The sequence below is a fragment of the Mus musculus genome, chromosome X (assembly GCF_000001635.26).
Source record: "Mus musculus strain C57BL/6J chromosome X, GRCm38.p6 C57BL/6J".
NCBI classification, from domain to species: Eukaryota; Metazoa; Chordata; class Mammalia; order Rodentia; family Muridae; genus Mus; species Mus musculus.
Window position 1 is genome coordinate 78,221,030 of NC_000086.7, and position 14,722 is coordinate 78,235,751.

Consider the following 14,722-nt stretch of genomic DNA (forward strand, 5'->3'; position numbering starts at 1 on the left):
CTTCTTGAGTTTCATGCGTTTAGCAAATTGTATCTTATATCTTCAGTATCCTAAGTTTCTGGGTTAATATCAACTTATAAGTGAGTACATATTGTGTGAGTTCCTTTGTGATTGGGTTACCTCACCCAGGATGATGCCCTCCAGGTCCATCCATTTGCCCAGGAATTTAATAAATTCATTCTTTTTAATAGCTGAGTAGTATTCCATTGAGTAAATTTTCTGTATCCATTCCTCTGTTGAGGGGCATCTGGGTTCTTTCCAGCTTCTGGCTATTATAAATAAGGCTGCTATGAACATAGTGGAGCATGTGTCCTTCTTACCGGTTGGGAACTCTTCTGGATATATACCCAGAAGAGGTATTGCTGGATCCTCCAGTAGTACTATATCCAATTTTCTGAGGAACCGCCAGACTGATTTCCAGAGTGGTTGTACAAGCCTGCAATCCCACCAACAATGGAGGAGTGTTCCTCTTTCTCCACATCCACGCCAGCATCTGCTGTCACCTGAATTTTTCATCTTAGCCATTCTGACTGGTGTGAGGTGGAATCTCAGGGTTGTTTTGATTTGCATTTCCCTGATGATTAAGGATGTTGAACATTTTTTCAGGTGCTTCTCAGCCATTCGGTATTCCTCAGGTGAGAATTCTTTGTTCAGCTCTGAGCCCCATTTTTTAATGGGGTTATTTGATTTTCCGGAGTCCATCTTCTTGAGTTGTTTATATATATTGGATATTAGTCCCATATCCGATTTGGGATAGGTAAAGATCCTTTCCCAATCTGTTGGTGGTCGTTTTGTCTTATTGATGGTGTCTTTTGCCTTGCAGAAGCTTTGCAGTTTCATGAGGTCCTATTTATCGATTCTTGATCTTACAGCACAAGCCATTGCAGTTCTATTCAGGAATTTTTCCCCTGTACCCATATCTTCGAGGCTTTTCCGTATTTTTTTCTCTATAAGGTTCAGTGTCTCTGGTTTTATGTGGAGTTCCTTAATCCACTTACATTTGACCTTAGTACAAAATGATAGAAATGGATCAATTCGCATTTTTCTACATGATAACCGCCAGTTGTGCCAGCAACATTTGTTGAAAATGCTGTCCTTTTTCCACTGGATTGCTTTAGCTCCCTTGTCAAAGATCAAGTGACCATAGGAGTGTGGGTTCATCTCTGGGTCTTCAATTCTGTTCCATTGGTCTACTTGTCTGTCACTATACCAGTACCATGCAGTACCATGCAGTTTTTATCACAATTGCTCTGTAGTACAGTTTGAGGTCCGGCATGGTGATTCCATGGGGATTTGATGGGGATTGCATTGAATCTGTAGATTGCTTTTGTCAAGATAGCCAGTTTTACAATGTTGATCCTGCCAATCCATGAGCATGGGAGATCTTTCCATCTTCTGAGATCTTCTTTTCTTTCTTTCTTCAGAGACTTGAAGTTCTTATCATACAGATCTTTCACTTTCTTAGTTAGAGTCACGCCAAGGTATTTTATATTATTTGTTACTATTGAGAAGGGTGTTGTTTCCTAATTTCTTTCTTAGCCTGTATATTCTTTGTGTAGAGAAAGGCCATTGACTTGTTTGAGTTAATTTCATATTCAGCTACTTCATTGAAGTTGTTTATCAGACTTAGGAGTTCTCTGGTGGAATTTTTAGGGTCACTTATATATACTATCATATCATCTGCAAAAAGTGATATTTTCACTTCTTCCTTTCCAATTTGTATCCCCTTGGTCTCCTTTTGTTGTTGAATTGCTCTGGCTAGGACTTCAAGTACTATGTTGAAGAGGTAGGGAGAAAGTGGACAGCCTTGTTTAGTCCCTGATTTTAGTGGGATTGCTTCCAGCTTCTCACCATTTACTTTGATGTTGGCTACTGGTTGGCTGTAGATTGCTTTTGTCATGTTTAGGTATGGGCCTTGAATTCCTGATCTTTCCAAGACTTTTATCATGAATGGGTGTTGGATTTTCTCAAATGCTTTCTCAGCATCTAACAAGATGATCATGTGATTTTTGTCTTTGAGTTTGTTTATGTACTGGATTACGTTGATGGATTTCCGTATATTGAACCATCCCTGCATCTCTGGGATGAAACCTACTTGGTCAGGATGGATGATTTTTTTGATGTGTTCTTGGATTTGGTTAGCAAGAACTTTATTGAGAATCTTTGCATAGATATCCATAAGGGAAATTGGTCTGAAGTTCTCTATATTTGTTGGGTCTTTTTGTGGTTTAGGTATCAGAGTAATTGTGGCTTCATAGAATGAGTTGGGCAGAGTTCCATCTACTTCTATTTTGTGGAATAGTTTATGCAGAACTGGAATTAGATCGTCTTTGAAGGTCTGGTAGAACTCTGCACTAAACCCATCTGGTCCTGTGCTTTTCTTGGCTGGGAGACAATTAATGACTGCTTCTATATCTTTAGGGGATATAGGACTGTTTAGATTATTAACCTGATCTTGAATTAACTTTGGCACCTGGTATCTGTCTAGAAACTTGTCCATTTCATCCAGGTTTTCCAATTTTGTTGCGTATAGACTTTTGTAGAAGGATCTGATGGTGTTATGGATTTCTTCAGGGTCTGTTGTTATGTTTCCCTTTTCATTTCTGATTTTGTTAATTAGGATGCTTTCCCTGTGCCCTTTAGTGAGTCTGGCTAAGGGTTTATCTATCTTGTTGATTTTCTAAAGAACCAGCTCCTTGATTGGTTTATTTTTTGAATAGTTCTTCTTGTTTGCACTTGGTTGATTTTGCCCCTGAGTTTCATTATTTCCTACCTTCTACCAATCTTGGGTGAATTTACTTCCTTTTGTTCTAGACCTTTTAGGTGTGTTGTCAAGCTGCTAATGTGTGCCCTCTCTAGTTTCTTTTTGGAGGCACTCAGAGCTATGAGTTTTCCTCTTAGAAATGCTTTCATTGTGTTCCATAAGTTTGGGTATGTTGCGGCTTCATTAAACTCCAAAAAGTCCTTAATTTCTTTCTTTATTCCTTCCTTGACCTAGGTATCATTTAGAAGAGTGTTGTTCAGTTTCCACGTGAATGTTGGCTTTCGAATATTTATTTTGTTATTGAAGATCAGCCTTAGTGCATGGTGATCTGATAGGATGCATGGGACAATTTCAATATTTTTGTATCTGTTGAGGCTTGTTATGTGACCAATTATGTGGTCAATTTTGGAAAAGGTACCATGAGGTGCTGAGAAGAAGTTATATCCTTTTGTTTTAGGATAAAATGTTCTGTAGATATCTGTCAGATCCATTTGTTTCATAACTTCTGTTAGTTTCACTGTGTCCCTGTTTAGTTTCTGTTTCCATGATCTGTGCATTGGTGAAAGTGGTGTGTTGAAGTCTCCCACTATTATTGTGTGAGGTGCAATGTGTGCTTTGAGATTTACTAAAGTTTCTTTAATGAATGTGGCTGCCCTTGTATTTGGAGCATAGATATTCAGAATTGAGAGTTCCTCTTGGAAGATTTTACCTTTGATGAGTATGAAACGCCCCTACTTGTCTTTTTTGATTACTTTGGGTTGGAAGTCGATTTTGTTAGATATTAGAATGGCTACTCCAGCTTGTTTCTTCAGGCCATTTGCTTGGAAAATTGTTTTCCAGCCTTTCATTCCGAGGTAGTGTCTATCTTTTTCTGTGAGATGAGTTTGTTGTAGGCAGCAAAATGTTGGTTCTTGTTTGTGTAGCCAGTTTGTTAGTCTATATCTTTTTATTGGGGAGTTGAGTCCATTGATATTAAGAGATATCAAGGAAAAGTAATTGTTGCTTCCCGTTATTTTTCTCGTTAAAATTGGCATTCTGTTCTTGTGGCTGTCTTCTTTTAGGTTTGTTGAGGGATTATCTTCTTGCTTCTTCTAGGGCGTTGTTTCCGTCCTTGTATTGGTTTTTTTCTGTTATTATCCTTTGAAGGGCTGGATTTGTGGAAAGATAATATGTGAATTTGGTTTTGTCGTGGAATACTTTGGTTTCTCCATCTATGGTAATTGAGAGTTTCGCTGGGTATAGTAGCCAGGGCTGGAATTTGTGTTCTCTTAGTGTCTGTATAACATCTGTCCAAGCTCTTCTGGCTTTCATAGTCTCTGGTGAAAAATCCGGTGTAATTCTGATAGGTTTGCCTTTGTATGTTACTTGACCTTTTTCCCTTACTGCTTTTAGTATTCTATGTTTATTTAGTGCATTTGTTGTTCTAATTATTATGTGTCGGGAGGAATTTCTTTTCTGGTCCAGTCTATTTGGAATTCTGTAGGCTTCTTGTATGTTCATGGGCATCTCTTTCTTTAGATTTGGGAAGTTTTCTTCAATAATTTTGTTGAAGATATTTGCTGGTCCTTTGAGTTGAAAATCTTCATTCTCATCCACTCCTATTATCTGTAGGTTTGGTCTTCTCATTGTGTCCTGGATTTCCTGGTTGTTTTGAGTTAGGATCTTTTTGCATTTTCCATTTTTTTTGATTGTTGTCCCGATGTTCTCTATGGAATCTTCTGCACCTGAGATTCTCTCTTCCATCTCTTGTATTCTATTGCTGATGCTTGCATCTATGGTTCCAGATTTCTTTCCTAGGGTTTCTATCTCCAGTGTTGCCTCACTTTGGGTTTTCTTTATTGTGTCTACTTCCTTTTTAGGTCTTGGATGGTTTTATTCAATTCTATTACCTGTTTGGTTGTGTTTTCCTGCATTTCTTTAAGTGGTTTTTTTTTTTGCTTCCTCTTTAATGTCTTCTCCCTGTTTGGTTGTTTTTTCCTGCAATTCTTTAAGGGATTTTTGTACTTCCTCTTTAATGTCTTCTACCTGTTTAGCAGTGTTCTCCTGTATTTCTTTAAGTAAGTTATATAAGTCCTTCTTGATGTCCTCTACCATCATCATGAGATATACTTTTAAATCCAGGTCTAGCTTTTCGGGTGTGTTGGGGTGCCCTGGACTGGGCGAAGTGCGAGTGCTGGGTTCTGATGATGGTGAGTGGTCTTGGTTTCTGTTGGTAAGATTCTTACTGTTACCTTTCGCCATCTGGTAGTCTCTGGCGTTAATTGTTATAGTTGTCTCTGTTTAGAGATTGTTCCTCTGGTAATTTTGTTACCCTCTATCAGCAGACCTGGGAGACTAGCTCTCTGCTCTGAGTTTCAGTGGTCAGAGCAGTCTCTGCAGGCAAGCTCTCCTCTTTCAGGGAAGGTGCACAGTTATCTGGTGTTTGGACCTCCTTCTGGCCGAAGATGAAGGCCCAAAACAGGATCTTTCCCAGAAGCTGTGTTGCTTTGGCCTGTCACAGAAGCGGTTGTTTCAGTAGTCCACACTCTCTCCTCTGTAGACTACCTTCCCCGGAGTCCTGGAACCAAGATGGCCCCCACGGATCCTGGGGCAAAGGCCTCCCAGGATGGGTGGACACCTGTCCTCTGACCAGGAAGGTGGCCGGATGTCTGGAGCCCGAAAACGGTGCTGCCCCCGAAGCTCTGTGGCTCTCCCCTGTCCCAGAAGCTGCTAGCCTCTGTAGTCCACACTCTCACCTGTGCAGACTGCCCTCCGCGGAGTCCTGGAACCAAGATGGCTTCCGCAGAACCTGAGGCAGAAGCCTCCCGGGCCGGGTAGACACCTGTCCTCTGGCCCCGAAGGTGGTCGGATGTCTGGAGCCGAAAATGGCACCGCCTCAGAAGCTCTGTGGCTCTCACCTGTCCCAGAAGCTGCTAGCCTCTGTAGTCCACACTCTCACCTGTGCAGACTGCCTGCCACAGAGTCCCAGAACCAAGGTGGCCTCCACGCAACCTGAGGCAGAAGCCTCTGCGCTGGGTGGACACCTGTCCTCTGGCCCTGAAGGTGGTCGGGTGTCCAGAGCTGAGAATGGCGCCGCCTCAGAAGCTCTGTGGCTCTCGCCTGTCCCAGAAGCTGCTAGCTTCTGTAGTCCACACTCTCACCTGTGCAGACTGCCCGCCGCGGAGTCCCCAGAGTAATTAATCTTAGCAGAGACAATTTTTTTGAAGGAGGAACATGAAAGTATGTATACTATTATACAAACAAACCTTACTCCCATAGAACTCATCAACACTTGTGGATGTCTAAACCTGCTGGCTCTGTTGCAGGAGCAGAAAACGATGTCATACTGTCCCTTACATGGCCAAGTCAAACTCCGTACCTTGTCTATGCCATTCCCACCAAAGTCTCTCTCTTAGCAGTAGACATTCAAGAATGCTTTTCCTCTATCCTTCCCAACTTGTTGGATTGCCAATATTTTGCATTCTCAACAACCCCATTAGCAACTCTGGTCTGTCCTTATGATAGGAGTGGAGAGTCCTCACATGAGGAGTTGCATAGTACCACCATCTTCCACGAGAATATTGCCACAGCATTAAGGCACTGTTTTGACAAAGGTCTACACAGTTATTATATGGATGAAATCTTGATATATGGACACTCTACCTGTTGGTTCCTGATATGTTTGGTTTTGTAGGTAACTTTATGTGCTTGTGGTTCTCTGCTTTTGGCTATGTTTTAAGGTGATTAATATCTTGTTCTTTCTCTGGTGCAGGTACCTTCCTTGTGTTGGAATTTTCCTTCCAGGATCCTCTGTAGGGCTGGATTGGTAGATAGATACTATTTCAATTTGGTTTTGTCCGGGAATATTTTGGTTTCTCCATCTATGTTGATTGAGAGCTTTTCTGGGTATAGTAGCCTGGAATGGCCTTTGTGTTCTCATAGAGTTTGCATGACCTCTGACCAGGCTCTTCTGACTTTTATAGTCTCTGTTGAGAAGTCTTGTGCAACTCTGATAGGTCTACCTTAGTATGTTACTTGGCCCGTTTCTCTTGCAGTTTTTAATATTCTTTCTTTGTCCTGTGCATTTAGTGTTTTACAATTATGTGATGAGAGGATTTTCTTCTTTGGTTCCATTTATTTGGTGTTCTGTAGGCTTCTTGTAACTTCATGGCTATTTCTTTCTTTAGGTTGGGGAAATTATCCTCTATGATTTTGTTGAAGACATTTTCAGATCCTTTGAGCTGGGAATCTTTGTTCTCCTCTATTTCAGTTATTCTTAGATTTGGTCGTTTCATTGTGTCATGAATTTCCTGGATACTTTGGGTTAGGATGTTTTTATGTTTTGAATTTTTTGACAGCTGTGTCAGTTTCTTTTATGGTATCTTCTACACCTGATTCTCTCTTCTATCTCTTGTATTCTGTTGGTAATACTTACACCTGTAATTTCTGACCTCTTTCCTAGTTTTTTCATTTCTAGGTTTGCCTCCATTTGTGTTTTCTTTATTGTTTCTTCATCCACTTTTAGATCTTGATCACGTTATTCAATCCCTTCAAATGTTTACCTGTGTTTTCCTGTATTTCTTTGAATGAGTTATTGCTATCCTCCTTAAAAGGACTCTATTACCTTCATGAAATAACATTTTAGGGCTGCTTTCTGATTTTCAGGTGTGTTGGTGTGTTCAGGGCTTGCTGTGATGGAATAACTGGGTTCTACTGATGCCCACGTATTTTGGCTTCTGTTGCTTATGGTTTTGTGCTTGTCTTTTGCCATCTGCATATCCCTGGTATTTGTTAGTCTGGGTGACTGTCAGGAGTCTTCCTCTTTTGTCCCTGGGTTGCTTCAAGTCTCCTGGTAATCCTGTGGCCCTGGATGTAGCAGACCACCTGTGGGTCCTTCCAATTTGGGGCTCTTCATAGGGACAGAGACGCTGCTAATTTGTTGCCCTGGCTTTAGTAGTTCTCCTGGGAGGTCTTCAGACTGTTTTGTCTTTGGTCGAGCAGTCAAGCTCTTGTCCAACTTCTCTGAGTGCAACTGACCCTCAACTGTTTTGAGTGCAGCAGGTACTCTAGGATGAGTCTGGATCTAGTGTCTTCATGGGAGCAAACTATGAGCCTGCCCCAACAGAAAGGACCTGGTGGAAGGGGTGGAAGGGGAGGAAGTAGAGTGCTATTCAGGAGGGCAGGGGTTTTGGTGGGTGATGGGACCTAGGTCCATCAGGCTCCCAACAGCAGCTCTGGGACTCCGTGGGGGATGATGTTAGCTACAGATTTGTCAGAGATAGGTTTTAGTATCTTAAACCATGTTTCCTCAAGCCTTACTCTTTGGGAGTTTTATTATGAAAGCATGGTGTATTTTCCCAGTCTTTTTTTTTCATCTATTGAGTTAAATATGCAGTTTGTATCATTATTTCCATTTCTGTGGTTTATTATGAGTATAAAATGGTTGATGTTTAACCACACCTTTGTAGTGCTAGGGAAATGTTGCTCACCACCCCCACCCCCAAAAAAAACCAGACAGGAACCAATCTGATGCAACTAGCAACAGGGTCTTTGTTCCATCTAAGCTAGCTCAGATCTCTCCAATGCACCACAGTTATGCAGGATGGATTTGATGGTGGTGGGAGCCCTGAATGTCTATCAGGGCAAGGCTTTATAATCAGCAGCAAGCATGAGGTAGGAGTGCATGCATCTAGTTGGAAAGTTACTGGCCTTTACCACAACTGGCTGGTGCTGGGAGTCATATCATAAACATAAGTTGTGCTCTCCTCTGTATTGGTGGTCATTAGGCAGGGGGTAGGCTTGTAACCTGGGGGTGCAGATTTGTTGGGAGAATAAACTGAAGACACTGGTCTTGTTGAGGGTATAACCTGGAGACACTGGTCTTGTTGGGAATTAGCATAGAGACTGGAGATAGGCTAGGATTTGGTTGGGGGGCAATGTGGAAACTACTGCTAAGTGCCAGCCTGTTTACCTGAGTTCAAACTTAGGTCAGGTTCTCTAAAATGAAGTTTGGACCTAAAATATTTGACCTTACACCTTTACCTCTAAAATAGAGACATCTTCTTCCTAGTGGATGATCTTGTTATTGGCATGCATTCACTCTTCTAGTATTTTCTTAAGTACTGTTGCACCTTTGATCATTAGGTAAGTTTGTGTGTGTGTGTGTGTGTAAATTTCTTTCTTTTTCATTGGATATTTTATTATTTAAATTTCAAATGTTATCCGCTATCCTGGTTTCCCCTCTGCAACTCTCCTATCCCATCCCCCCTTACCCTGCTACTATGAGGGTCCTCCCCCTCCCACCTACCTACTCCCATCTCACCACCCTAGGATTCCTCTACACTGGGACATCAAGTCTTCATAGGACCAAGGGCCTCCCCTCCCATTGATGCCAGATAAGGCCCCTTCAGTTCTTTCATTCCTTCCCCTAACTCTTCCATTGCTGTCCCTGTGCCCAGTCTGATGGTTCCCCGTGAGCATGTGCATCTTTATTGGTCAAGATATAACAGAGCCTCTTAGAAGATGGCTGTATCAATTTTGTTCCATTGAACTAGAAAACTGTTTTGTGCCAATGGCATATGATTGTTATTACTATAACTTGGTGATACCTTAAGATCTGAAATGGTAACCCATTAAATATTACTCTGTTTGCTCAGGATTATTTTGATTATGTGAGGAATTTTGTAGTTCCATATACTCAGATGTGAAATCTAAAACACTGAAAGTGCTAAAGAAAAATACAGGCAGTATCCTACAAGATACAGGTGTATGAAAGGATATATTTAGGGGAATATATATATATATATATATATATGAGCATGTAACAAAAATTAAGGTAAAAGCCATGAATTTTTTAAAAAGAAAGGGGGTGTACATAAAAGGGTCTGTAGGATGGTTAGAGATGGGAGAAACTTTGTAAATATATTTTGTAAATAAATTACAAACTACAGAGAAGGAGAAGAAGAAGAAGAAGAAGAAGAAGAAGAAGAAGAAGAAGAAGGAGGAGGAGGAGGAGGAGGAGGAGGAAGAAGAAGAAGAAGAAAGAAAGAAAGAAAGAAAGAAAGAAAGAAAGAAAGAAAGAAAGAGACCGTCCGGACCGGAGGACAGGTGCCCGCCCGGCTGGGGAGGCGGCCTAAGCCACAGCAGCAGCGGTCGCCATCTTGGTCCGAGACCCGCCGAACTTAGGAAATTAGTCTGAACAGGTGAGAGGGTGCGCCAGAGAACCTGACAGCTTCTGGAACAGGCAGAAGCACAGAGGCGCGGAGGCAGCACCCTGTGTGGGCCGGGGACAGCCGGCCACCTTCCGGACCGGAGGACAGGTGCCCGCCCGGCTGGGGAGGCGACCTAAGCCACAGCAGCAGCGGTCGCCATCTTGGTCTGGGACCCGCCGAACTTAGGAAATTAGTCTGAACAGGTGAGAGGGTGCGCCAGAGAACCTGACAGCTTCTGGAACAGGCGGAAGCACAGAGGCGCTGAGGCAGCACCCTTTGTGGGCCGGGGACAGCCAGCCACCGTCCGGACCGGAGGACAGGTGCCCGCCCGGCTGGGGAGGCGGCCTAAGCCACAGCAGCAGCGGTCGCCATCTTGGTCCGAGACCCGCCGAACTTAGGAAATTAGTCTGAACAGGTGAGAGGGTGCGCCAGAGAACCTGACAGCTTCTGGAACAGGCAGAAGCACAGAGGCGCTGAGGCAGCACCCTGTGTGGGCCGGGGACAGCCGGCCACCTTCCGGACCGGAGGACAGGTGCCCACCCGGCTGGGGAGGCGGCCTAAGCCACAGCAGCAGCGGTCGCCATCTTGGTCCCGGGACTCCAAGGAACTTAGGAATTTAGTCTGCTTAGGTGAGAGTCTGTACCACCTGGGAACTGCCAAAGCAACACACTGTCTGAGAAAGGTCCTGTTTTGGGCCTTCTTCTTCGGCCAGGAGGAGGTCCAAATACAAGATATCTGCGCACCTTCCCTGTAAGAGAGCTTGCCAGCAGAGAGTGCTCTGAGCACTGAAACTCAGAGGAGAGAATCTGTCTCCCAGGTCTGCTGATAGACGGTAACAGAATCACCAGAAGAACAATCTCTAAACAGAGTCAACTATAACTACTAACTCCAGAGATTGCCAGATGGCGAAAGGTAAATGGAGGAATCTTACTAACAGGAACCAAGACCACTCACCATCACCAGAACCCAGCACACCCACTTCGCCCAGTCCAGGGAACCCCAACACACCTGAGAACCTAGACCTAGATTTAAAAGCATATCTCATGATGATGGTAGAGGACATCAAGAAGGACTTTAATAAATCACTTAAAGAAATACAGGAGAACACTGCTAAAGAGTTACAAGTCCTTAAAGAAAAACAGGAAAACACAATCAAACAGGTAGAAGTCCTTACAGAAAAAGAGGAAAAAACATACAAACAGGTGATGGAAATGAACAAAACCATACTAGACCTAAAAAGGGAAGTAGACACAATAAAGAAAACTCAAAGCGAGGCAACACTAGAGATAGAAACCCTAGGAAAGAAATCTGGAACCATAGATTTGAGCATCAGCAACAGAATACAAGAGATGGAAGAGAGAATCTCAGGTGCAGAAGATTCCATAGAGAACATCGGCACAACAATCAAAGAAAATGGAAAATGCAAAAAGATCCTAACTCAAAATATCCAGGAAATCCAGGACACAATAAGAAGACCAAACGTACGGATAATAGGAGTGGAGGAGAATGAAGATTTTCAACTCAAAGGTCCAGCAAACATCTTCAACAAAATTATTGAAGAAAACTTCCCAAATCTAAAGAATGAGATGCATATGAACATACAAGAAGCCTACAGAACTCCAAATAGACTGGACCAGAAAAGAAATTCCTCCCGACACATAATAATCAGAACATCAAATGCACTAAATAAAGATAGAATACTAAAAGCAGTAAGGGAAAAAGGTCAAGTAACATATAAAGGCAAGCCTATCAGAATTACACCAGATTTTTCACCAGAGACTATGAAAGCCAGAAGAGCCTGGACAGATGTTATACAGACACTAAGAGAACACAAACTGCAGCCCAGGCTACTATACCCAGCCAAACTCTCAATTATCATAGAGGGAGAAACCAAAGTATTCCACGACAAAACCAAATTCACGCATTATCTCTCCACGAATCCAGCCCTTCAAAGGATAATAACAGAAAAAAACCAATACAAGAACGGGAACAACGCCCTAGAAAAAACAAGAAGGTAATCCCTCAGCAAACCTAAAAGAAGACAGCCACAAGAACAGAATGCCACCTTTAACAACTAAAATAACAGGAAGCAACAATTACTTTTCCTTAATATCTCTTAACATCAATGGTCTCAACTCGCCAATAAAAAGACATAGACTAACAAACTGGCTACACAAACAAGACCCAACATTTTGCTGCTTACAGGAAACTCATCTCAGAGAAAAAGATAGACACTACCTCAGAATGAAAGGCTGGAAAACAATTTTCCAAGCAAATGGTATGAAGAAACAAGCAGGAGTAGCCATCCTAATATCTGATAAGATTGACTTCCAACCCAAAGTCATCAAAAAAGACAAGGAGGGACACTACATTCTCATCAAAGGTAAAATCCTCCAAGAGGAACTCTCAATTCTGAATATCTATGCTCCAAATACAAGAGCAGCCACATTCACTAAAGAAACTTTAGTAAAGCTCAAAGCACACATTGCGCCTCACACAATAATAGTGGGAGACTTCAACACACCACTTTCACCAATGGACAGATCATGGAAACAGAAACTAAACAGGGACACACTGAAACTAACAGAAGTGATGAAACAAATGGATCTGACAGATATCTACAGAACATTTTATCCTAAAACAAAAGGATATACCTTCTTCTCAGCACCTCATGGTACCTTCTCCAAAATTGACCACATAATAGGTCACAAATCAGGCCTCAACAGATTCAAAAATATTGAAATTGTCCCATGTATCCTATCAGATCACCATGCACTAAGGCTGATCTTCAATAACAAAATAAATAACAGAAAGCCAACATTCACATGGAAACTGAACAACACTCTTCTCAATGATACCTTGGTCAAGGAAGGAATAAAGAAAGAAATTAAAGACTTTTTAGAGTTTAATGAAAATGAAGCCACAACGTACCCAAACCTTTGGGACACAATGAAAGCATTTCTAAGAGGGAAACTCATAGCTATGAGTGCCTTCAAGAAAAAACGGGAGAGAGCACATACTAGCAGCTTGACAACACATCTAAAAGCTCTAGAAAAAAAGGAAGCAAATTCACCCAAGAGGAGTAGACGGCAGGAAATAATCAAACTCAGGGGTGAAATCAACCAAGTGGAAACAAGAAGAACTATTCAAAGAATTAACCAAACGAGGAGTTGGTTCTTTGAGAAAATCAACAAGATAGATAAACCCTTAGCTAGACTCACTAAAGGGCACAGGGACAAAATCCTAATTAACAAAATCAGAAATGAAAAGGGAGACATAACAACAGATCCTGAAGAAATCCAAAACACAATCAGATCCTTCTACAAAAGGCTATACTCAACAAAACTGGAAAACCTGGAATGGACAAATTTCTGGACAGATACCAGGTACCAAAGTTGAATCAGGATCAAGTTGACCTTCTAAACAGTCCCATATCCCCTAAAGAAATAGAAGCAGTTCTTAATAGTCTCCCAGCCAAAAAAAGCCCAGGACCAGACGGGTTTAGTGCAGAGTTCTATCAGACCTTCAAAGAAGATCTAACTCCAGTTCTGCACAAACTTTTTCACAAGATAGAAGTAGAAGGTATTCTACCCAACTCATTTTATGAAGCCACTATTACTCTGATACCTAAACCACAGAAAGATCCAACAAAGATAGAGAACTTCAGACCAATTTCTCTTATGAACATCGATGCAAAAATTCTTAATAAAATTCTCGCTAACCGAATCCAAGAACACATTAAAGCAATCATCCATCCTGACCAAGTAGGTTTTATTCCAGGGATGCAGGGATGGTTTAATATACGAAAATCCATCAATGTAATCCATTATATAAACAAACTCAAAGACAAAAACCACAAGATCATCTCGTTAGATGCAGAAAAAGCATTTGACAAGATCCAACACCCATTCATGATAAAAGTTCTGGAAAGATCAGGAATTCAAGGCCAATACCTAAACATGATAAAAGGAATCTACAGCAAACCAGTAGCCAACATCAAAGTAAATGGAGAGAAGCTGGAAGCAATCCCACTAAAATCAGGGACTAGACAAGGCTGCCCACTTTCTCCCTACCTTTTCAACATAGTACTTGAAGTATTAGCCAGAGCAATTCGACAACAAAAGGAGATCAAGGGGATACAAATTGGAAAAGAGGAAGTCAAAATATCACTTTTTGCAGATGATATGATAGTATATATAAGTGACCCTAAAAATTCCAACAGAGAACTCCTAAACCTGATAAACAGCTTCGGTGAAGTAGCTGGATATAAAATTAGCTCAAACAAGTCAATGGCCTTTCTCTACACAAAGAATAAACAGGCTGAGAAAGAAATTAGGGAAACAACACCCTTCTCAATAGCCACAAATAATATAAAATATCTCGGCGTGACTCTAACGAAGGAAGTGAAAGATCTGTATGATAAAAACTTCAAGTCCCTGAAGAAAGAAATTAAAGAAGATCTCAGAAGATGGAAAGATCTCCCATGCTCATGGATTGGCAGGACCAACATTGTAAAAATGGCTATCTTGCCAAAAGCAATCTACAGATTCAATGCAATCCCCATTAAAATTCCAACTCAATTCTTCAACGAATTAGAAGGAGCAATTTGCAAATTCATCTGGAATAACAAAAAACCGAGGATAGCAAAAACTCTTCTCAAGGATAAAAGAACCTCTGGTGGAATCACCATGCCTGACCTAAAGCTTTACTACAGAGCAATTGTGATAAAAACTGCATGGTACTGGTATAGAGACAGACAAGTGGACCA